Raw genomic sequence first — 24,646 nt, forward strand, 5'->3', positions numbered from 1 at the left:
AAAAATAAAGACAAATGAGTTCTAAAAACTGGGACATTGACCAAAAATGGGTCCAAAGAATAACCTGAATAAACCCTTAAAACATATACTTTATTCAACTTTTTTTAATAAAAACTTTCACAAAAAAAAATGTGTTGTGAGTAGAGATGAGCGACTTTGCCTTTTTTAGGGTCAAGTCGGGTTTCATGAAACCCGACATTCGCAAAAGTCGGGTTGAACGAAATTGGCCGACTATGGGGAAAAGTCGAAGGCCGACTGAAACACGAAACCCAATGCAAGTCAATGGGGAAGCAAAGTCAGCAGGGAGTGGAGGACAGTAAACACACCTACAGTGCCCATTTCAATGCCAAAAACATCAATTCTTATTACTGAAGCTTGTCAACCTTAATTTACTTAATAATAATTACGCATTGAAAACTGGGGGTTATTTGGCTAAAGTTGTGGGGGGTAGGGCTGGCTCCAGGTTTTCATGTGCCCTGGGCCAAAGAGCGTCAGCGTGCCCTTTAACACATACCACACCTCATGATGCTCCGATATGGCACAGAAATATAGGTATAGTACAATGACAAATACTTCACTGCTTACATGACACGACTGATCTATTTTAAATTGTAAAATGGCTCAAAAAAAGGACAGTATATTACTCCATACAGTATTATGGCCACCACATCGTGCGCCATACAGAATAATGAGCCCCATATATTTCTCCATACAGAATAATTGGTCCCATATAGTATTCCATACAGTATATGATGAGCTCCACTTAATGCTACAGTATATGATGGTCCCTATGGACGATGCTGCAGTGTGTCATGGGCCCAAATAATGCTCCATATATAATGGGCCCTATTTCTAATGCTCCAGTGTATAATGTGCCCCATAGATGCTGCTCCAGTGTCTGATGTCCCCAATTTGGAATGCTCCAGTATATGATGGGCCTCATGGCTGATGCTCCAGTGTATGATGGGCCCTAATAATGCTCCATATATAATGGGCCCCATTTCTAATGCTTCAGTGTATAATGGGCCCTGTAAATGCTGCTCCAGTGTCTGATGTCCCCCATTTGGAATGCTCTAGTATATGATGGGCCCCATTTTTAATTAACCCAGGCATGGTATGTGAAAAGAGCTCCATGGAGTAATTTGAAGTGTGTGCTGCCGCATCCTTCACTTTTGGTGTGGGTGAAGGACACAAGGAAAGGGGTTGCTCCTGACCAGAAGCCTGCACTGACGACTCAGTGCTTGCATTTTTTTAAACTTCAGAAGAGGAGGCGATAGAGCTGGAGGCTGTTTCAGCAATGTAAGCCAAAAACAGTTCCTGATGCTCCGGATTTAAAAACAGTCTACCTACTCCCAGAAAAGGGAGCCTTACAGGCCTTCCAGAGCTACACCATGACGCAGGCTAAACACCTCCTGCCTTAGCTGCTATTGTGTTTTTGGCACTACCAGCAGATGCACTACCACCACCATCAGCACCAGGTGGCCCCCCACGCCCACGTCCACATCCTCTTCCACCATACTTCCACATGTTTTGGAAAATGGACCCAAAATACCAGCAGATATATGGTACTGTATCAGAAGCGTACAGCTCTATATAGTTTAGGGATGACAGTAAATCTCCGTATATATTTCATGAGGGATAAAGCCGTGGCGAAACGTGCATCGGGGTTACAGCGAGGCATCCCCCTCTTATACTGACAGCATGGGTAAGTGGCATTAAGCATATTGGACATTATGGGTATTATCCCTTGGAGCTTTGTACGCCGATTATTTGTGCATGGTGTAACTGCAATATATATGTGGTGACTCCTTGATTTTGACATTTTGGTGTAGCTCTTTATTGTTATAACTCGGGCACGTTGCAATATTACGGCAGTATTTTGCTCACTAGGTCTGCTTTGTAGTTTCACTTACGTTATTGTTTCTGTCCCACCCTTTATTTATAACGGTGATTCCTCGCTTGTTGTTTTTTCTGGATTGATCCTCCAACCTACCTCGTATATATTTATGAATGTTTGATAAATTTTAATATATCATATTAAAGACTTGCAATTTATAAACCTTTTTTCTGTGGTTTATGGTTACTCTGTTTTTCTTCTGTCTGTAAGCTGTATACAGTGTTGGGGTAATCTTAAAGCTCCAAATATATTTCCGGAGTAACAGACAGACATTCACAGGCTCATTATGGATTACACCAGAATCTAAATAGCAAAAAGGTTACTGTATCAGAAGCGTACAGCTGTATACAGTGTTGGCCAAATTTGAAATCTCGGTATATATTTCCGGAGTCACCCTCAGACGCCCACTCAGTCTGGGTTTGACCATAATAAAAAATGTTGTAAAAAAGGTACTGGAAAACAAGATAGCAAGTATATATATAATAGGGTACAATTGAAATCTCTGTATACATAGTCCCATAGTCACTCTCAGACGCTTACTCAGTATGGATTTGACCGCAATATTAAATGTCGATCAAAGGTACAGTATAACAAGATACAAGCTGTATCGAGTATAGGGTAAAAATTGGTATCTCTGATTCACCGCATATATAGAAGTCGTAAACCACACACGCTCACTCACTATGGATGATACCGTAATAAAAAATTTTGAACAAAGGAACTGTACCAGGTGTATCCAGTCTAGGGGTAATTGTAAATTTCCATCTATACTTCCGGAGTCAGACACAGACACTCAGAGGCTTACTATGTACAGTATTACAACAGAATTTAAAAAGTAGAAAAAGGGAAAGGTATTCGAAGCGTACAACAGTATACAGTGTTGTGGTACTTTTAAATCTTCGTGTATATTTCAATCTCAGTAAGCCAGTCCAGACTCTCCACTACTGGAAACTGTTGTGAGTTCATTTTCCCCTTCACTACTGAGGCCCGATGAACTCCCTCTTCTGGTAAAGAAAGGTAGTGAGCCTGATTATCAAACACCTGAGCCTAATGATGATGACTGGCTGAGTGGAGTTACTGACTGGATATAAGGCCGCCGACGCCCTTCTGCCCTGTGGGTGATTTCTCTGTGGGATCCTTGGAGACCAGTCTGAATTCCTGCTCTTCTAAAGCTAAGTTTTCTGCTCGGCTTTTTGCATTTGTGCTTTGACTTTGTTTTGCTTTGTTTTTCTGCATTTCTGCCATTCCCTGCTGGTCATAGCGTGGTACTGCATAGGCCATGAGTTCGCGGAAAGCTGTGCTTTCCACCAACCGAAAGGGCATCATCTCAAACGAGATTAGTTTGGCAATGTGGGAGTTCAAACCCAGTGTACGCGGATGAGAGACGGAGTACTTTCTTGACCTACTCATAGTGTCTGGGAGGGTGAGCTGGACTTGAGAGCTGCATATGGTGGAAGTAGCGGTGGACAGGGTGGAATGAGAGAGGGTTGATGATGGTGATGGAGTTGGTGTTCTTTCTGATGGCCTAGAATCAGTCTTTCGTTGATATAACAGTGGGATTCCCTGACTGCTGTGGCCTTGCAACGACACCTCAACATTTGCTGCTGTGCTAACCGGTGGGCTTACAGTGGGGGAAACAATGTAGCGTTGCTCACTACCTTCGTTAAATGTCTAAGCATGCAACTGCAATTCAAATTTTTCAGATTTTTCCCTCGGCTAAAGGTCTTTGCGCACTTCTTACAGATAACCTTGGCCTGATCATGAGGATTTTGGTCAAAAAAGTGCCACACTGCACTCTTCCTACTTTGGCAGACATTTTGCGGCCTAGCACGCTGTGATCTTTTGACCCTCTGGACAAGCTGTCCAGCAACTCTTTTGATGTTTGGAACCTGTCTTTGGAGTGCTCCGGGCCTGCCAGATAACAGCTGTTGCGATGTCGATGTCTGCTGTGGATGCTCCTCATCTGAGCTATTGGAAGCAGCACCCTCTTCCCCCAATGGATGCCAATCTGGGTCAACAACTGGGTCATCCATCACCTCCTCTTCTATGTCATGTGCACCTTCCTCTGTGTCACCGTGTATGGTGGTATAGTGTGCGGGAAGGGGCACCTGAGTCTCATCAGGGTCAGAATCTGGCTCTGTACACTGCGAGGACAATGTAGTGCTCTGAGTGAATGTACCAGCAGAATCATCCATCAGCGGCTGTGCATCAGTACACTCCATGTCAGATTCATCTTGGCCTGGGTAATTCACCAATTGACTTGATAATCCAGGCATGGTATGTGAAAACAGCTCCATGGAGTAATCAGTAGTATGGCCTGCATCATCATTCAATCTTGGTTGGGGTGAAGGACACAAGGAAATGTGTGGTTCATGAACACGAGCCTCCAATGACGACTCAGTGCTTTTACTTTTTACAACTGAAGAAGAGGAGGCGATAGAGCTGGAGGCTGAGTCAGCAATGTAAGACAAAACTTTTTCCTGATGCTCTGGCTTTAAAAGCGGTTTGCCAACTCCTAGAAAACTAAGCGTTCGAGGCCTTATGTAGCCAGACGATGACGCAGGCTCAACACCTCCTGCATTCGGTCCTATTTTGCTCTTGCCACTACCATCAGATCCACCACCAACACCATCATTACCAGCTGCCAACCCCCGCCCAATTCCACGGCCTCTTCCACCAGCCTTCCTCATTTTTGGTAGAAATGTAGACAAAATCCAACAAACTATATAGTAATGTAAAACAAGGTACAAGGTGTCTATAGGACAGGGGAGATTTTGAATTTCTGCAGACTCTTGTGGACACTGGACACTTTTGGATTGTGTGAGGCCCACTGATATCTGAGCGCTATGTCACAGGCTCGATGGCACAGCTGTGACAAAAGTGACGAGAGGATAAGGGAGATTTTGAATTTCTGCACACACTTGTGGACACTGGACACTTTTGGATTGTGTGAGGGCCACTGATATCTGAGCGCTATGTCACAGGCTCGATTGCACAGCTGTGACAAAAGTGACGAGAGGATAAGGGAGATTTTGAATTTCTGCACACACTTTTGGACACTGGACACTTTTGGATTGTGTGAGACCCAATGAATATCTGAGCGCTATGTGACAGGCTCGATGGCACAGCTGTGACCAAAGTGACTAGAGGATAAGGGAGATTTTGAATTTCTGCACACACTTGTGGACACTTTTGGATTGTGTGAGGCCCAATGAATATCTGAGCGCTATGTGACAGGCTCGATGGCACAGCTGTGACCAAAGTGACTAGAGGATAAGGGAGATTTTGAATTTCTGCACACACTTGTGGACACTGGACACTTTTGGATTGTGTGAGGCCCAATGAATATCTGAGCGTTATGTGACAGGCTCGATGGCACAGCTGTGACCAAAGTGACTAGAGGATAAGGGAGATTGGATTGCTTTTAAAAAAGCAGTTTGCAGAGCAGTGGGTAAACAGCAATGCCAGCATGTCAGGAAGCCTTAAATGGCAGCCCAACAACCAACACCACTGATACACCACAATATAGCCTCCCCTTGCACTGCACACACAGTGACTGGTGTGTTGTGCAGGCCGAATCGCTAGCAGCAGGAGCAGTTTTTTTTTCTTCTCAGCAGGACAAAAAAAAAAAATAGGGATTGCTTTTAAAAAAGCAGTTTGCGGAGCAGTGGGTAAACAGCAATGCAGGAATGTCAGGAAGCCTTAGAAGGCAGCCCAACAACCAACACCACTGATACACCACTATATAGCCTCCCCTTGCACTGCACACACAGTGACTGGTGTGTTGTGCAGGCCAAATCGCTAGCAGCAGAAGCAGTTTTTTTGTCTTCTTCCCTGCCTAACGCTCTCCCTACAGAATCAGCAGCAACCTTTCCCTATACTGAGATCGGCAGAAGTAAGATGGCGGTCGGCGTGCACGCCCTTTTATACCCCCTGTGACGCCCACCAAAGCAAGCCAATCACTTGCATGCCCTTCTGAAAGATGGTGGTGACCCCTGCCTATGTCATCACGTTGCCCACAGTGTCCGTGGATCCTGATTGGCTGAAAAAGAGCGCAAAACAAACTTTTGAAACGCGACTTTGGCGCGTAAGTCGCCGACCTCGTGGCCGACCTCATCCTAGGGTCGGGTTTCGTTTCATGAAACCCGACTTTGCCAAAAGTCAGCGACTTTTGAAATTTTTCGACCCGTTTCGCTCAGCTCTACTTGAGAAATCATTCCACAACATGGTCATTAAACCCCTGTCTCCAACGCCACTTCAGCTATGTGCACCACAAATACCTCTTCCATTGTGCCCACTACGGCTCGTGGGAGAACCAGCACAGCCGCTGTGTGCTGGGAAAGCCTCAAACAAACGGTTTACCAGAGTTGCTTGTTTGTTAGCCAATATTATCTCTAGGTTCTCCTGTGGCATGATGTTGTGTAATTTGCCTTTGAAGCGTGGATCGAGGATGCTGGCCAGCCAGTAGTCGTCATCCTTCATCATTTTGGCAATTCAGGGGTCCCTTTTTAGGATCTGCAAGGCATAATCGCACATGTGGTCCAATGTTCCAGGTGTCAACAATGCACTGCCACTGCTGGATGGAGGAGCACTTTCTGGCAAATCCACATCCCTACAGTCACACACAAACACTGTACCTGACCTTGGAACGCCAACATTTTCACTTGCCCCCTGAGAAGCAAACTCCTGCCCAAAATAATCATCCTCCTCCTCTTCATCTTCTTCCTCCACCTCATCCAGGACAGTTCCCTGACCAGACAATGGCTGACTGTCAGCAAGTCTTCCCTCCTCCTCCTCTTCGCTCCGCTGCAGATGCCAGATCCTTAATGTGCATCAAACTTTGCATGAGCAGACGTATAAGTGGGATGCTCATGCTTATGATGGCGTCGTCTGCACTTACCAGCCGTGTGCATTCCTCAAAACACTGAAGGACTTTACAGAGTTCTTTCAGCTTTGACCACTGCACACCCGACAATTCCATGTCTTCCCTCAAACTGCCTGGCTGTGCATCCTCCCACAATTGCATTACAGCTTGCCTCTGTTAACACAGCCTCTCAACCATGTGCAGGGTGGAGTTCCACCTTGATGCAACGTCTATGATTAGGCGGTGCTTGGGGAGGTGGAGCAATCGCTGCAGCTCCTGCATACAAGTGGAGTGGACGTTTTAGCGACGGATGTGCGAGCACAGTCTTCACACCTTATGGAGCAGAGATGTTAACTCCGGATAATTATTAAGGAAGCACTGCACCACCAGATTCAAAGTGTGAGCCAGGCAATGTATGTGTGTGAGTTTTGCACGGGCTATGGCTGCCACAAAATTACAGCCATTATCACTGACTACCTTGCCTGGCTCAAGATGTAGAGTGCCCAGCCATGACTCAGTTTCTCGCTGCAAGTAGTCAGCCAGTACCTCCGCGGTGTGTCTGTTGTCGCCCAAACAAATCATCTTTAACACAGCCTGCTGACGTTTACCACTAGCTGTTCAATAGTGGGACACCTCGTGTACAATACTGCCTACTGCGGATGGAGTGCTCGTGCGACTGCGCTCTGTGGACGAGCTTTCGCTTAGGGAGGAGGAGGAGGGCTGAAAGCCTACAGCCAACTGTTTCCTATACCATGGGCTAATCAGCACTGTTCCACTGCCACTGTCCCCTGTGGACCCTGCATCCACCACATTAACCCAGTGCGCAGTGATGGATACGTGGTCCTGGCCATGCCTACTGGACCATGCATCTGTTGTGAGGTGCACCTTTCCACTCACTGATTGCTTGAGTGCATGGACAATGTGGTCTTTCACACACAGATGGAGGGCTGGGATGGCTTTTCGAGAAAAGAAGTGCCGACTGGGTAGTTCATATCGTCGGACTGCGTAGGCCATGAGCTCGTGGAAAGCTTCGTTTTCAACCAAATGGTAGGGCATCATCTCTAATGAGATTAGTTTGGCAATGTAGGCATTCAAACACAGTGTACGCGGATGAGAGGATGAGTACTTTCTTGTCCTGCTCCAAGTGTCTGGTAGGGTGAGCTGGACTGGAGGGCTGCATATGGGGGAAGTAGCGGTAGACCGGACGGAGTGAGAGGGGGTTGATGAAGGTATTGGTGGTGATGGCCTAGATTCAGTGTTGTGTTGCAAAACCATTGTGATTCCATGAGTGCTTTGGCCTTGCGACGACACCTCAACATTTAGTGCTGGTGGTGTGCTTAACGGTGGCGGTGGTCTTACAGTGGAGGAAGCAATGGAGCGTTGCCGGCTACCTTCAGTCGGAGCAGGTGCACATGTGCTACCTGAGGTTTTGTAGTCCGTCCACGCTTGCAAATGCATGTTGATTAAATGTCTAAACATGCAACTGGTATTCAAATTTCTGAGTTGTTTACCTCGGCTAAAGGTCCTTCCGCACTTCTTACAGGTAACCTTTGCCTCATCAGTAGGATTTTGGACAAAGAAGCGCCACACTGCACTCTTCCTACTATGGTATACATTTTCTGGCCCTGCACGCTGTGTTAAGTTGACCGTCTGGCCAAGCTGTCCTGCAACTCTTTTAGTTTTTGGTCCACGTTTTTGGAAAGCTACGGGCCTGCCAGATAACCGCTGCTGCGATGTCAATGCCTTATGCGGATCCTTCTCCTTATCTGAACTATTGCCAGCGCCACACTCCTCCCCCAATGGATGCCAATCCGGGTCAAGAACTGGGTCATCCATCACCTCCTCTTCAAAGTCATCTGCAGCTTCCTCTTTACCTTTCTCTGTGTCACCGTGTAAGGTGGTATAGTATGTGGGAAGGGGCACCTGAGTTTCATCAGGGTCAGATTCTGGCTCAGTAGACTGCGAGGGCAATGTAGTGCTCTGGGTTAATGTACCAGCAGAATCATCAAGCAGTGGCTGTGCATCAGTGCACTCCATGTCAGATTCATCTTGGACTGGGAAATCCTGGATTTGACTGGATAACCCAGGCATGGTATGTGAAAAGAGCTCCATAGAGTAATCTGAAATGTGGGCTGCCGCATCCTTAACTTTTGGTGGGGGTGAAGGACACAAGGAAAGGTGCTTTTCCTGACCAGAACCCTGCACTGATGACGTGCTTGCAGGTTTCGAACGTTCAGAAGAGTAGACAATAGAGCTGGTGGCTGTTTCGGCAATGTACGCCAAAACCTACTCCAAGAAAAGGGAACATTACAGGCCTTCTTGGGCCAGATGATGACACAGGCTCAACACCTCCTGACTTAGCTGCTATTGTGCTTTTGCCAGAACCAGCCGATGCACCACCACCATCAATACCAGCTGCGCCCCCCTGCTCACATCCGCGGCCTCTTCCACCATACTACCTCATGTTTGGGAAAATGTACCAAAAATACCAGCAGAGAGATGGTACTGTATGAGGAGCGTCCAGCTGTGTAAGGTGTATTAAAAAAATTAAATCTACGTATATATTTTGTTAGTCAGTGACGCTCTCCCAGTATGTATTTGACCGTAATCCAACAAGCAGATATACGGAACTGTATCAGAAGTGTACAGCTGTATACATTTTTTGTGTAATTAACAATCTCCGTATATGTATTTATGGAGTGTCACACACACATGCTGACTCTGTATAGATGTGACTGTAATGTGAACGGCAGATATACAATACTGTTTGAGAATCGGACAGCTCTTTACGGTGTCTGTATAGAAAATTGTCAATCTCCGTCTATTTTTATACGGAGTGACACACGCTGTCTCTGTATAGTTTTGACCGCTATCAAACAGCAGATATACGAAACTGTTTGAAAAGCGGACAGCTCTATAAGGTGTAGGTCTGGAAAAATGGAAAATCTTGTCAGCTTGTTTTTCCAGAGTCACACACAGCTTGTATTTTCCGTGATACCAGCCAGTACATGGTAGTGTGTGAGGAGCGTACACCACTATACGGTGTGTGAAAAAATGAACGCTCGGTAACTCACCAGAACAAAATAATAAAAGTTGCAGTGCTTTGAAAAAAGCAGTTTGAACAGCAGTGTGCACACAGCAATGAAGCTATCAGGTAGCCATAAAAGTCAGCCTAATCACCACCAGCACTGCTGCACACAACAAAAATCCTCCCCTTTCACTGCACACTAACTGTACAGTGAAAAGCGCTATCAGCAGAAGCAATTTTTTTGTTCTTCTTCCCTGCCTAACGCTCTCCCTTATTCAGAATCAGCAGCAGCATCTCTCCCTATTCTAAGATCTCCAGAAGTAAGATGGCGGTCGGCGGTCACGGCCTTTTATAGCCGCTGTGACGCCACACAAAGCCAGCCAATCACTTCAATGCCCTTCTCTAAGATGGCGGTGGCCGCTGCCTATGTCATCGTGTTGCCCACAGTGTGCGTCCTCCATCATTGGCTGAGAAAAGGCGCTGGAAGCATTATTTGAAACGCGACTTTTGCACTCGGCTCGGCGACCTCATGGCCGACCTCACGCTATGGTAAGGGTTTCGATCGGAGAAACCCGACTTTAGCTAAAGTCGGCGATTTTTTTAATTTGACCGACCCATTTCGCTCAACTCTAGTTGTGAGTATTCACATATACTTTATAAGTTTAGATAATAACCACAATGATGGCCCAGGTTGTTGGGGACCTAGGACCTATCTTTCACCAATTAATTTATTGGAGTCCACCCTATCTTGTTGTAGTGGTTAGCATCCTAATAAATAGAGCAAATGGCGCCCCTGCTCGACAATTTCTCTTCTTAATATGTTCTATTTATCCCTACATTAACAGTCAGTAGACATTAATTTTGCTTTATGTGAACTTAGAAAAATGGTGGACGGCTTGCCTCCATTTGGATGAACTTTTCTGCTCACCTATGCTGCTAACTCCTCCCCATATGTCTTTGCACATGTGCATCATAAGGTCAGGTGACCATGGTGTGTTATGCAAACATACAGAAAGGACTTTAGGTCCCTTGCTAACTACAGTAGGTCCAAGCAATCATACACAGAGTCATCTCAGGCCTAGTGAATGCCATAAAGTCCTGGTCTAGCATGAACATACAGTGCATGACGGTCTTAAGAAGATGTGACGAGGACAGATTGGAGAAGAGCCTGCTGTGGAGTAAGCAGTGAGGTCTTAGGTTTTTCATTCTACATCTTTAGTCTCTTTTGCTCTGGGATCTCTCCTGACCCAAGAGCATAATAAGGCACATTCAATTTACAGAGAAAAAATGCTGTAAATAGAGATTCCCAGAAAAATCTGCGTGATTTGGTGAATTACAAACTCCTCAAATCTGCTCATCTCTAGTTAGCTCATGTCTGAGTTGTAATTATAGCCATGCCTGCTTGCACCCAAGAGCAGAGAGAATCCTCTAGTGAGCTTGGATTGTGACTAGAACACTTTACAATTCAAATCGCGGAGATTGCAAAATAACTAATTGCTTGATGCCATGTCACACACTGATGAAGGTATCAAACAGCTAGTTTTTTATGTTTTATGTGGCTGTGCAGCATTTCTAATAATGACCTGCAGCTATGATGTCACTTGATCTAGCACAACCAATCAGGGAGATCAGACTTTTTATAAGAGAATAGTCAGGGAATTCAGCAGCCATTACAGAGCAATTTTACCCTCTCTATCTCATGCAGATGGAAGTTCACCTTAAATAAGTTACACTTTAAATTTCTATCTCTTAAAGGGGTTTTCAAAGCTAAGCATGGCTCTCATTGCTGTGTCCTACCTTTATATTTATTAAGTATAGCACCATACCCCTGCTGGCTTTTATACGTTTTCCGCACCATCCAGTGCTAGCCAGGTGTCAATTTTCCTTCCCTGAGAGCAATCCAGCAACAAACTACTACTTCTAAGCTCAGTCCAGATAATCTTGGTGTTATTGCTCTCTCATATCTGCTGTGTTACTCTACAAACTCATTTCTGCTATCAATGTACCTTATAATGTACCATATTTTTCTGACTATAAGACGCACCAGACCATAAGACGCACCCCAAATTTTCAGAATGAAAAGAGGGGAAAAAAATTAATGTGTCAAATGGGGGTCCATCTTACAGTCCGAATTAATCTTACGGGGTGTGGGATTGGCAGGGCTGGTGGAGTGTGGTCACAGGGGCTGATCCGTGGTCCGGTGATATGACTCCCATCCCAAACTGGAGCCGCAAGTTCGGTGGTGCTAAATGTGCGGGGGCTCCACCAACATTTTTTGAAAGCCCGGAGCCCCCGCACATCCATTGCTGTGATGTGGTGGCCTCCAGGAAAGTGGTCGCCAGGGGCAGCATATACTCAGATTGAGTTCTCAGCAACGAGATCTCATCCTGAAATCTCAGTAGACTGACCAGGTGCTGTTTCACTGGTGCTAGTAAAATGGGCCTGTCAGGATTGTGGGTGAGTGTGGTGCCACGTTAGTGACTGCTAGGGGCAAATCCTCTCACTCACCGTGCCTTTACCCGTGTGGACAGGAGGTGTGTGTAAAGCACTATATGTCCCCAGGGAGTGCGGAACATCACGATGCAAGTAAGGAGACCATACCACATGATCATGCTGATGTAATAGTGACGTCAAGCGGGGTGTCGAGGTGTGGATTCCTCATGTTTTGGCATAATAGGGTTTCTGTGTGATCTCTCTGGTGTCATCCTTCACAAGTGTACTATCAGGTTTCTGCTTTGCTATCAGCTTGAGTAGATGTCATGTGACATTACAGTTGAATTCTTGAGATAACGCAACAACTAGCCTCTTATCCACTTCTCTCAAAAGAACACTGAGCGAAGCTGGAGAACATGCTAATCAGCACGTGACTTTCAGTAAACAAATTATATTTGTGTGGTTATGTGATGACTGCTTGAGCTGGGAAAAGCGTAAAATCCTGACATGTTTCACACTGTCAGAATTCAGCAAGCACAGAAATATATGTTTGGTCCAGAAAACCCCTTTAAAGTCTCTAAAATTGTCAACAGACCTCATTATGGTAAATGGAATGCAAGGGATCCAGTACTGTCATTAATTTAGTTGTCTTATTCCTATGAGGGAGCAGAAGAAATTTTTAAAAAAATGTATGTGTGAACCCAGTCAAAGATGCAAGTGATTTACAGGACATAATAATGATATGCAGATGCAAGTTACGGAACATAAAATCAGCAAGGAAAGCGAGTTTTACAAATATTAAACTATAAAAAAACTTGTAAAAGTAGCACTGAAACAACTTAATCACTTTACATTTTTCTAATGGATGTTTATTTTTTTTTCAAATTAAAACTAATTCAGTGTCATGCTGATCTAATGTGATTTTGTATTCCCATGAGGGTAAAGGCTAAATATTTCATTGTAAAATCATAATGTGACACTCCTTTATGATTACAGTATTCCCTTGGCTATCTGTGCTGTCAGAAAGCCTGATATGTAAATTTTAAATGTACGAGATTTAAGGAACTAATGAACCATAAGAAATACACCAGAGTCCTATAAACTATTAGGACTCCATCTGTGAGTGTAGTGCAGTCTGGGAAAAGGACAAGCTAGAAATAAGCCATTCTGCCGATCTACAGCGTGGAACAATACAATTTACCGTAATGACAAAAGCTCTTAAATATTCGATCTATGTCCATGGTAAAGACATAAATAGTTTATTAAGCCAAGAGCGCAGTATACTTTGTACTGGGTCTTTGTTATAACACTCTTTACACAAAACATTAAAATTATATTATAAGCATTTTAAATCTATGTTTCGAACATTTATATCCATCCTCATGGTCACACTCATATGATTCTGTATGTATCCTTAATATGAAGCTGATTGTCTATGGGACCATATTGCATGTCTGTGTTCCTCTGATCCCATAAAGGGTCAAACAGAAGCTTTTCTCTTCAATGGTAAAAGAGAAATGAGGTTTTGCTTGATGATATACTATTTGAGAGCAACCGCTATCATAAACCTAACGGCGCTGTTTCCCTTGTTTTGAAGATGTGAGATTTGAGCTGATTTTTTTTCTGCTGCAACACCTCTTTCCTCAGTCCTCACATTTTTCAGTTCATTACACCTGTGTTCAAAAATAGTTCCGAGTCCCAAGTGTCAGCGACCTCTAGAGCAAATATAGCATAAGCATTGGTATATTATAACTCAAAGCCAATACCAAATAAAATCTGAAGAAATAGTAACAGCTCAAAAGAGACCAAAGTAATAATATAGATGAAGAGGAGATGGAGGAAGAAGCACTGTAAATTCAATATTATCCATTACTGATCCGGAGAATATTATGAAATAAATCCCATTGGACATAACTTTGATCATTTTATGCTTTAAAACAATTTAATTTAGTTTATTTGCCAGTTGAGCCAATATGGAGGAAGACTCTAAATACATATCTGCGTTTACGATATATACAGGTATATAAGATATATTCCCAGATTAATTTAACGTTGTAAGAGGAACTATTTATCAAATATTGTATCATTTATTCTCTGACCTCAAGAAAGAATAATGGGAAGAAAAATGCATCATGAATGATACTATTGCAACATGAAGCTACAATGGCTCAATATTCATCATTTGTTTTCCAGAATTTTTGGAATTGTACTGACAAAAAAAAAAGCTAAAAAAATGGTAAATTGGGATGTTTTATGAACTCAAGTTGGCAAATATACAGTATCTAGCTACTAAGGTCAATATGAGCCAATAGAAAAGATTGGTGATATAGCGCTACTTTATCTATGAGCTGTACAGTCATTCACCAACTGATGCTTCCGCTAGTAGACGATGCTGGCTCTTTTTACAAGTGTTTTCAGTAAAAATTTTTATTGTGTAATAATTTATACCAGTGATTTTTTACTTATCCTATAGAAAAACCTATAGATAAAAAGCTAGAAAAAATGCCATATCAATGCCATATCACTGAGATCTTTGATTTGCCACATTTATAACTATGAATAGAAAAGATATTGTTTCAATTAATTAAAGTTAATAGCCATTTCTTTAAAGGGAATCTATCACCCCATTTTTGGCATATAAGATGCGGCCACCGCCATTAGGGGCTTATCTACAGCATTCTGCGAGTTAGATTATACTCACCATGGGGTCCAGTCCGATGGGTGTCGCTGTCCAGTCTGGCGCCTCCCATATTCTAGCGATGATGTCCTCCTCCTTACTTCTGCCACAGCTCCTGTGCAGGCATACTATATCTGCCCTGTTAAGGACAGAGTAAAGTACTGCAGTGGCAGGCGCCGGACCTCTCTGACCTTTCCCGGCGCCTGCGCACTGTCGTACTCTGCTCTGCTCTCAACAGGACAGATAAAGTACGCCTGTGCAGGAGCCACAACAGAAGTAAGAAGGAGGGAGCCATCGCTAGAAGATGGCAGGCGCCGGACCGGACCGCGACGCCCATCGAACCGGACCGGACCCCGGGGTGTGTATAATCTAACTAATTTACCTTATCTTTATGGTTACATTGGGGGCTTATCTTCAGTATTACAGAATGTTGTAGATAAGCCCCTGATGGCGGTGGCAGCATCTTATATCGCAAAAATGAGGTGACAGATTCCCTTTAAAGGAGTATTCCTATGATGAGCATTTATAGCTATTCCATAGTTAGAGATTCTGTGACCTCAGGATAACGACCATGTTGCTTTCTCCATTCAGGTCTTTTAGAATTATGACAAATGCCAAATAATGTCATTGGCAATAATTCAAGTTATTAGAAGAGGGGTCTTTGGATTTTTGTGCTCTCGATAATGAAGATCTTAAAGATCCTAAAGATATGCTAAACATGGACTCCCAAGGTATCCTTCATAATGTATTGGCTCAACTGGCAATTAAACTAAATTACATTGCTTTAAACTGCAAAATGACCAACATGATGTCCAATGGGACTTATTCCATAATATTCTCGTGATAGGTATCAAATATTTAAGTCAAAGATAGGAATGTCACTTTAAAATTTGGCAGTATAAAGGACATGTTCACGTGGGTTATGCTTGAGACAAATTGCAAAAATGGTACATGCAGTGTTAATATGATCTCGACTCTAGATGTGAAATGTATTTTATTTCCACATTAGAATTCCTTATTCACATGAAAAGTATTGAAGCTTTGAGAAATTTATATGGCAATAAAGAAGACAAATTGTTCTTGCAGTCATTTAACAGATCTCACTAAATAATAGCTTCTAATGTTTTATTGGTGCTGAAATAAAAACGTACTATGATCCAATATTGTAATATCTTTTCTGAAAACAATACTTTCATCATTTAAGAAAGCAAATATTTCCAAAAGCCCTAAGAAAAATGCTATTTTTTACTCATCAAATTTGTCTACTATTGACTGTCATCAGGTATTAGGCATTTTCACATAAGTTATCTGGGAAAGCGAAAAAAAGGTAAGAAGGAACTTCTCTGTTCTTTCTTGGAAAATATATTTTTTTCCACCTGAAGAGCAGCTCGGCAATTATGAGACGAAGCACTTTTCAATGTAATTCTTAGCAACTGCCTTTTATTCACACTACAGTTGTTTTCTCTCCCTCTTCTCAAAGAAAGCTTTAGTCCTCGAATCAATACACTTCTACAGCATATTCTAACATGCACAATTATACCTACCCTATAGAGCAGAACATTGAAATTCTCACAATTTGGTTTGTAGGTTGAGATTGAGCCTTACAATGGTCTGTAAAGAAGTAGGCTATTTCATTATGTTTCATTTGTATCTTTTGTGATAGTGACTGGTTCATCTCTTCCGATTCATGGAAGCATATGTGACTGTAGGCAATTTACTCATTTGGGCCATTCGTTTTATATGCAGCTGTTGATACTGTAAGTATTTTTTAATTTATTGTAAATGTTGGATGGATTGAGATCTGTTTGCGTAGATGATTTCAAGTTGTCCATACAGGAATGAATGGACACATTATAGCTTGATTTGCTCATTCATGTAATAAGGTACGTGATTATGTTCTCCATCTGTACTTATTTTATAGTTTAAGGTCCATCCACCTGAAAAACATATTAGATTCTATTCAAAGAGCTGTCTAAAATTATCCCTGACATACACCATGGTTCTTTACTGTGATATATGTAAGAGTTTTTGGACCCACTGGTCAAAATTACTGTTATTGTGAACAGTGAAGCAAGTTGAAGGTTAAATGATCTCTAAAATGCCTAAAATTAAAGATGAAACATTCCCTTTGTATGCTAGGTAAAAAAGAATAAAGCATTTTTTACATTTTTAAAACTGCAAAAAGGAAAATGGGCTGATGCAAAAACTTGGGCACCATTGGAGATTGGTGTGCTCAGACAGCTTCTTCACTGTCATTGTTAGGAAAGGCCAATTGTTGCAAATTACCCAAAGTAATAAAAACTCAACCTCTCATAACTTTGTGCCAAAAAACAGCAGCCATGGGTTCATCTAAGCAGCCATAGGTTCTTTTAAGCAGCTGTCTAGCACTCTGAAAAGTGAAATGATGAAGGACCGTAAAGCAGGAGAAGGCTATCAGAATATATCAAAGCATTTTCAAGTTGCCCTTTCCTCAGTTTGAAATGTAATTAAGAAATAGCAGCTAACAGGTACTGTGGAGGTCAAGATAACATCTGGAAGACCATGCAAAATTTCAGTGAGAGCTGCTCGTAGGATTGCTGGAGAGGCAAATCAAAAACCCATGCTTGACTGCAAGAACCCTTCAGAAAGATTTAACAGATTCTGGAGTTGTGGTACATTGTTCCACTGTTCAGAGACACATGCACAAAAATGGTCTTCATGGAAGAGTCATCAGAATAAAACCTCTCCTGTATTCTCACCATAAAATTCAACATCAGAAGTATGCAAAAGAATGTCTAAACAAGCCAGATGCATTTTGGAAACAAGTCATGTGGACCAATGAGGTTGAAATGGAACTCTTTGGCCACAATGATCAAAGGTATGTGTGGAGAAAAAAGGGCACAGAATTTCAGGAAAAAAAACATTTTGCCAACCATTAAGTATGGGGTGAATCAATCATGCTTAGGGTTGTGTTGCAGCCAATGGCACAGGTAGTGGGAAAAATGGATTTAATGAAATTTCAACAAATTCTTTATGCAAACATAATACCATCTGCAAAAAATCTGAAATTGAAGAAAGGAGGGGTGCTATAAATGGATAATGATCCTAAACACACATCAAAATCCACAACAGACTACCTCTAAGGGCGCAAACTGAAGGTTTTACAATGGCCTTCACAGTCCCCTAATCTAAACATCATTGAAAATCTGTTGCTAGATTTTAAAATAGCAGTGCATGCAAGACAACACAGGAATCTCACAGAACTGAAAGAATTTTCCAAGGAATAATGGATGAAAATCCCTAAAACAAGAATTGAAAGACTCTTGGCTGGCTACAAAAAGCATTTACAAGCTGTGATACTTTCAATGGGGGTACTTCTAGGTACTAACCATGCAGGGTGCCCAAACTTTTGTATCGGCTCATTTTCCCTTTTGTAATTTTAAAATGTAAAGGATGAAAAAAAAAATATTTTTTTGTCTAAAATACAAAGAAAATGTGTCATAGGCATTTTAGAGATCATTTCATCTTCAACTTGCTTAATTGTTCACAATGGCTAACATAGATCAAAATTTTAAGAACAGATGGGAAGACCTAAACACTTGTTCAAAAGGGTTCATGATCCTTTTAAAAGAAATGAACCATAATACACTAGAAACCTTGGAAGTGGAGATCGATAAATTGCAAGTTAGTCTACGAAGGGACATGAATAGTGACTCCCTTAAAAAATTAAATGAGGATGTTGACATTGAGTTGCAGAAGTGGGCCCATGATATACAAACAACTAAATCGAAGAAATTTAAACGGGATATCCTGGATAAACAGTTGTCTCGTGTCTATCATTGGTGTAATGGAAATGAACGCTCAAGATCGAGATATAGGAATACGTCCTTTTCCAGATCCAGGTCCACTTTATGCGCTCAAATAAATCGTTTGAGGGCGAATTTTCATCTAAATCTGCCTCTAATGAGGGTCCATCGACTAGTGACCTCCCAAATCAACGTGTTGTTACACGCCAATCTACAAAGAACAAGACGTCGAGTGGAAGGTCTACCCAAACTGGATCTCATAGTAATCTACAGGTATTGAATCTTTCCCAACATGTCCTGACTGAGGCACAGGTTGACGTACTCAGCAGAGGTCTTTCTTTCTCACCAACTAATCAATATAATTTTTTCACAGCCTTGAAAGATTTGCAATTGTTTTCTCGCAAATTATTGCTGAGAAAATTACATCATTGTGGTCAAGCGTTGACACCTTTGAGCGCACTCGAGATGGAAGCCTTACATAATCTTGAAGATCTACTTGAGGAACAGGCAGCACCTCAGACATGTAGGTTTCCTGCAGCATTACTGCCCAGATCGGCCAAGTTCCCTCCCTTGTCTCTAAGTCCAGAGATTTTCACCAAACTCGTTACGGATGATTTCAAAAAATTATCCATCAAAAAGAGATTTGACAATCTCACTTACGGTATAAACAGCGTCAGGCAATCCAGCAGTTGCAGGCTCTTCCTGATGTTGTTTTTAATTCAGCAGACAAGGGAGGGAACATTGTTATCTGGCCTTGTGAAATGTACGAACGAGAAGCCCTTCGCCAGCTTAGGGATTCGAATACTTACACCAAATTAATATCGAATCCTATGGCTTCCTTCTCGATTGAGCTCCAAAAGATTTTACATAGGGCTTATGAATCTAATATCATTTCAAAGAAGGTCCTTGATGGCCTGGTCACTCTTAACCCTAAGGTGCCAACGTTTTATCTATTACCTAAAATCCACAAGGATGCCCTCAACCCCCCAGGGCGCCCTATCGTGTCAGGAATTGGTGGCCTGGGTTATGTGGCTTGCAAGTTTATTGATTTTTATTTGAAACCTATTGTAGAAACCCTGCCATCCTTTGTTCGCGACACGACGGATGTACTGGCTCGGGATGGCGGCATCCTTTTGGAACAGGAGGCTATATTTGTTGTTGCAGATGTGGAGTCTCTCTACACTTGCATCAATCATGCCCACGGTCTAGATGCTGTGCGCCGCTTCTTGGGGGCCTCTGACCTGGATGGCCCTTTGTGTGAGCTTGTCATCGAGCTGCTGCGCTATGTTTTGTCCCACAACTTTTTTGTGTTCAAAGATGCTTTTTACCTTCAGAGGCGGGGCACGGCCTTGGGCGCGGCCTGTGCACCCGCGTACGCCAATCTCTTCCTGGGGTCCTGGGAGAGATCCATTTTTGGTGACGCGGGCGCACCGGCCGCCTCCCATGTGCTGTGGTGGCTTCGTTATATTGATGACATCTTGATATTGTGGGACGGAACGGTGCAACAGCTCGAGGACTTCATGAATCAACTTAACCATAATTCTTTAAACATTCGGTTAACCTATCACTATAGTGATACTAAAGTGGACTTCCTGGACATCTCTCTGGTGGTCGACTCTTTACGTCGGGTCAGGACGGATGTATTTAGGAAGCCCACTTCGGTTAATTCTTTGATTCATGCGGAATCTGCACATCATCCGGCCACTATTAGGGCTGTCCCGGTCGGACAGTTCCTAAGAATGAGGCGCATTTGTTCATCTGATGTTCTTTTTGAGGCCCAGGCCGCTGACCTTAAACATCATTTTCAGGCCCGGGGTTATAGTGGCAGGAGCATCAGACAGGGGTATGATCAGGCAAGGAGAACTCCACGTAACACTCTACTGCACTCTAAGAAGAGCAAACGAAACACTGAATCTGACGGTCCTATTCGTTTCATTACTACTTTTAACCATCAGTGGACAAACATGCCTCAGATTCTTATCAAACATTGGGGTATCTTGAAGGCTGATCCTGTCCTTGAGTCCACTTTGGGTGACTTTCCTGCCATGACGTCTCGACGTTCCAAGAACTTGGGAAACTTACTGGTCAAAAGCCACTATGTCCCTACCATCCGTAATGTCTTTGGTTCTCGTGGTCCGACCCAAGGTTTTGTCCCTGTGGACACTGCCTTGCATGCGCCAATGTCCAGCGAAGTACTAACTTTACTGCCTCGGATGGCTTGCGCACCATTGATATTCGCCAGCGTATATCCTGTGGCAGTACCAATGTGATTTATTATGCCACTTGTGGCTGCCCCAGGATATACGTTGGCTTGACTACCAGAGAACTCCGAGTACGGGTGCGTGAGCACGTCCGTGACATTGGCGCTGCGAAGGCGGTTTTGGACCCCTCGGAACTTAAAACAATCCCCCGGCACTTTAAAACTCATCACAATTGTGATGCTGGGTCTCTCAAAATACGTGGTATTGACATCCTCCATTTTGGTATTAGAGGGGGCAATAACAAGAAGATCTTGGCCCAGATGGATTCCGGCTGGATTGTTCTACTCGATACCATGGCTCCTAGGGGCCTAAATGAACACCTCAGCTTTGCCCCTTTTTTGTGAGTCCTTGATATGTTACTGGCTTACTATCATTCTTTTGTTGGTTCCATTACTGTCAGATGTCCCTGGTTTTATTTCCATTTTTAATCCTTGTTTTTAATTCTTTCTTTTCTTATTTTTTGTATTTTTGTGTGGTTATAGGATCCTTTTCCGTGACGCATTTAGGACCCTTACATCTGAAATGGCTGCAGAAATTAGGAAAGATGTCTTAATGATGGACCTATTGGGATATATTACTTGTTTATACTACAGTTCGATTCATGTGGTCCTAACTTTGTATTTACTTGCATTTTGTTTTGCGTCATGTGCACATTATAAATATCTGTGATCTGTATTTTAATGTTGTCACTGTGGTGGCTATTATTTTTTCCCGTTTATCACGTAATTTAGGGCTATCTTAGCATATTATTACAATCATGTAAACCTATTGGCCCTTTGTGCTATTTTTTGACTTACCCCCCCTTAATTTTATACTCTAATATTGGTATTGCAAGGGATTTATTATTGTAAATATGCACCATGCACTTTAAGGCTGCCGGTATACATTATCATGCCCCTCTGTGATATTCTGGGTGAGCCAAGGCGGATGTGCGCATTTGCGGTGGTGTGCACCTGTATGCTCTGGCTGCAGGGCGTCTCCATGTCTCCATGCACACCGGGATATTTCTATCCCATTTGTGCATGTGATGACATGGTGCCCGGGCTATGTGGAGGACCTGGCGCGCACACCACGCATGCGCCACTACAAACCGCTGTCATTGGCTCCTTATCCCAACATGACACATCACATGGGCTACTTTAAGGTCCTATTGCTCACCACTTACTATCCCCTTGAGAAAGCGGCATCAGTGCCTGCGAAAGGCGCATCGGGGGTGTACGTCTGGCCGCGGGGCACCTTCTCTGGCATTCATTTTATCCCGGTAAGCCGAGTTGCTAAATTTTGGCACACATTCTTTACTAGATAGCCTTACATGCTTTATCCTCTTTGGTCATTTGACTGGAGCGCTTACTAATTTAGGGTTATGTTGTCAGAGGGGTGGCCCCTTTTGTTTGCCTGCATGTTCCTTGGTGCACTATAGTTACTTTACTTTGCTATACTTCCTGTGTATTTTGCATGTACAATAAACATTTATATTTATTAATTTCATCTATTTTCACCGCATACTCCTTTTTCTCTGGTGTTGTCATATTACATTTTGGGGGGAAAACTCAGAGAAGGGGCAAAATTGAATATCAAAATCTTCGCTCATCTCTAATCATTACAAATTCTCTCATGATTAGTGTTGAGCATTCCGATACCGCAAGTATCGGGTATCGGCCGATACTTGCTGTATCGGAATTCCGATACCGACTTCCGATATTTTTTCAATATCGGAATTCGGCATCGGAATCGGAAGTTCAAAGTTGATTGACAGACTGACGTCATCATGATGCGCGGTGTGTGCGCATCATGATGCGCCGTCATTTCGGGCCTTCCGGGGGTCTCTGCCGGCCTGCCGGGGGGCTGTGTGGACTGCCCGGGGTCTGTACCGGCCTGCCGGGGGGCTGTGCCGGCCTGCCGGTGGTCTGTGCACCCTGTGGGGGTCTGTGCCGGCCTGCCGGGGGGCTGTGCCGGCCTGCCGGGGGGCTGTGCAGGCTCCGGGGGGCTGTGCCGGCCTGCCGGGGGGCTGTGCCGGCCTGCCGGTGGTCTGTGCAGGCTCCGGGGGGCTGTGTCGGCCTGCCGGGGGGCTGTGCCGGCCTGCCGGTGGTCTGTGCAGGCTTCGGGGGTCTGTGCAGGCATCGTCCGATGGGACTACAAGTCCCATCGGGCGATGCCTGCTACCATGACAGTGATTGACACATTAGCCAATGATGGGACAGTAGTAGTCCCATCATCCGGCTAATGTGTTAAATGTTAAAAAAAAAAAAAAATACTACATACATACTACATGCATGCTACATACATACTACATGCTACATACATACTACATACATGCTACATACATACTACATACATACTACATGCATGCTACATACATACTACATGCTACATACATACTACATATATACTACATACATACTACATACATGCTACATACATACTGCATGCTACATACATACCACATACATACTACATACTACATATATACTACATGCATGCTACATACATACTACATGCTACATACATACCACATACATACTACATACATACTACATACATACTACATACATGCTACATGCATGCTACATGCATACTACATGCATACTACATGCATGCTACATACATACTACATGCATGCTACATACATACTACATGCATGCTACATACATACTACATGCTACATACATACCACATACATACTACATACATACTACATATATACTACATGCATGCTACATACATACTACATGCATGCTACATACATACTACATGCATGCTACATACATACTACATGCTACATACATACATACATACTACATATATACTACATGCATGCTACATACATACTACATGCTACATACATACCACATATATACTACATGCATGCTACATACATACTACATATATACTACATGCATGCTACATACTACATGCATGCTACATACATACTACATGCTACATACATACATACTACATATATACTACATGCATGCTACATACATACTACATGCTACATACATACCACATACATACATGCTACATACATACTACATATATACTACATGCATGCTACATACATACTACATATATACTACATGCATGCTACATACATACTGCATGCTACATGCATGCTACATACATACTACATACATACTACATACATACCACATATATACTACATACATACAATACATTCATACAATACATACATAGACATACAGTACATATAACATAGAGTAACATATTTACCAATACTTGTCACATTGTTCCCCGAAGCCATTGTCGTCTACGGAATAAATATTAACATAACAAACCACAAAAATACTCACCCACGATCCGAAGCAGTCCACGAGTGTGTCCCACGACGATCTTGGGTAGAGAACTGCAGCATCAGATGATGCTGCCGTTCTCTACGGGCTGCAGGAATCCAATGACGGAAGGTAGGTATCCTTCCGCACTGTATTCCTCCGCCACTTAAAAAAAAAAAAGTCCCTAGTCTCACTTTATGCCATTGCTGCGTGGGAAATTCCCACACAGCAATGGCATAAAGTGAGACTAGGGACTTTTTTTTTTTTAAGTGGCGGAGGAATACAGTGCGGAAGGATACCTACCTTCCGTCATTGGATTCCTGCAGCCCGTAGAGAACGGCAGCATCATCTGATGCTGCAGTTCTCTACCCAAGATCGTCGTGGGACACACTCGTGGACTGCTTCGGATCG

The 24,646-nt window shown here is 43.1% G+C and overlaps 1 long non-coding RNA gene across 1 annotated transcript in view; it reads left to right on the forward strand.

Annotated features, from left to right (window-relative positions):
- Nucleotides 1-22,433, forward strand: part of LOC141089035 (uncharacterized) — an 84,657-nt gene extending 62,224 nt beyond the window's left edge. The window contains exons 2-3 of the long non-coding RNA XR_012232152.1: nt 16,563-16,656; nt 21,428-22,433. This is a non-coding gene — a long non-coding RNA (uncharacterized lncRNA). The remainder of the gene's footprint in view (nt 1-16,562; nt 16,657-21,427) is intronic.
- Nucleotides 22,434-24,646: the final 2,213 nt, after the last annotated feature.

The sequence above is a fragment of the Dendrobates tinctorius genome, unplaced genomic scaffold, assembly GCF_039654945.1.
Source record: "Dendrobates tinctorius isolate UK_male_01 unplaced genomic scaffold, ASM3965494v1 ptg000043l, whole genome shotgun sequence".
In the NCBI taxonomy this organism is placed as follows: Eukaryota; Metazoa; Chordata; class Amphibia; order Anura; family Dendrobatidae; genus Dendrobates; species Dendrobates tinctorius.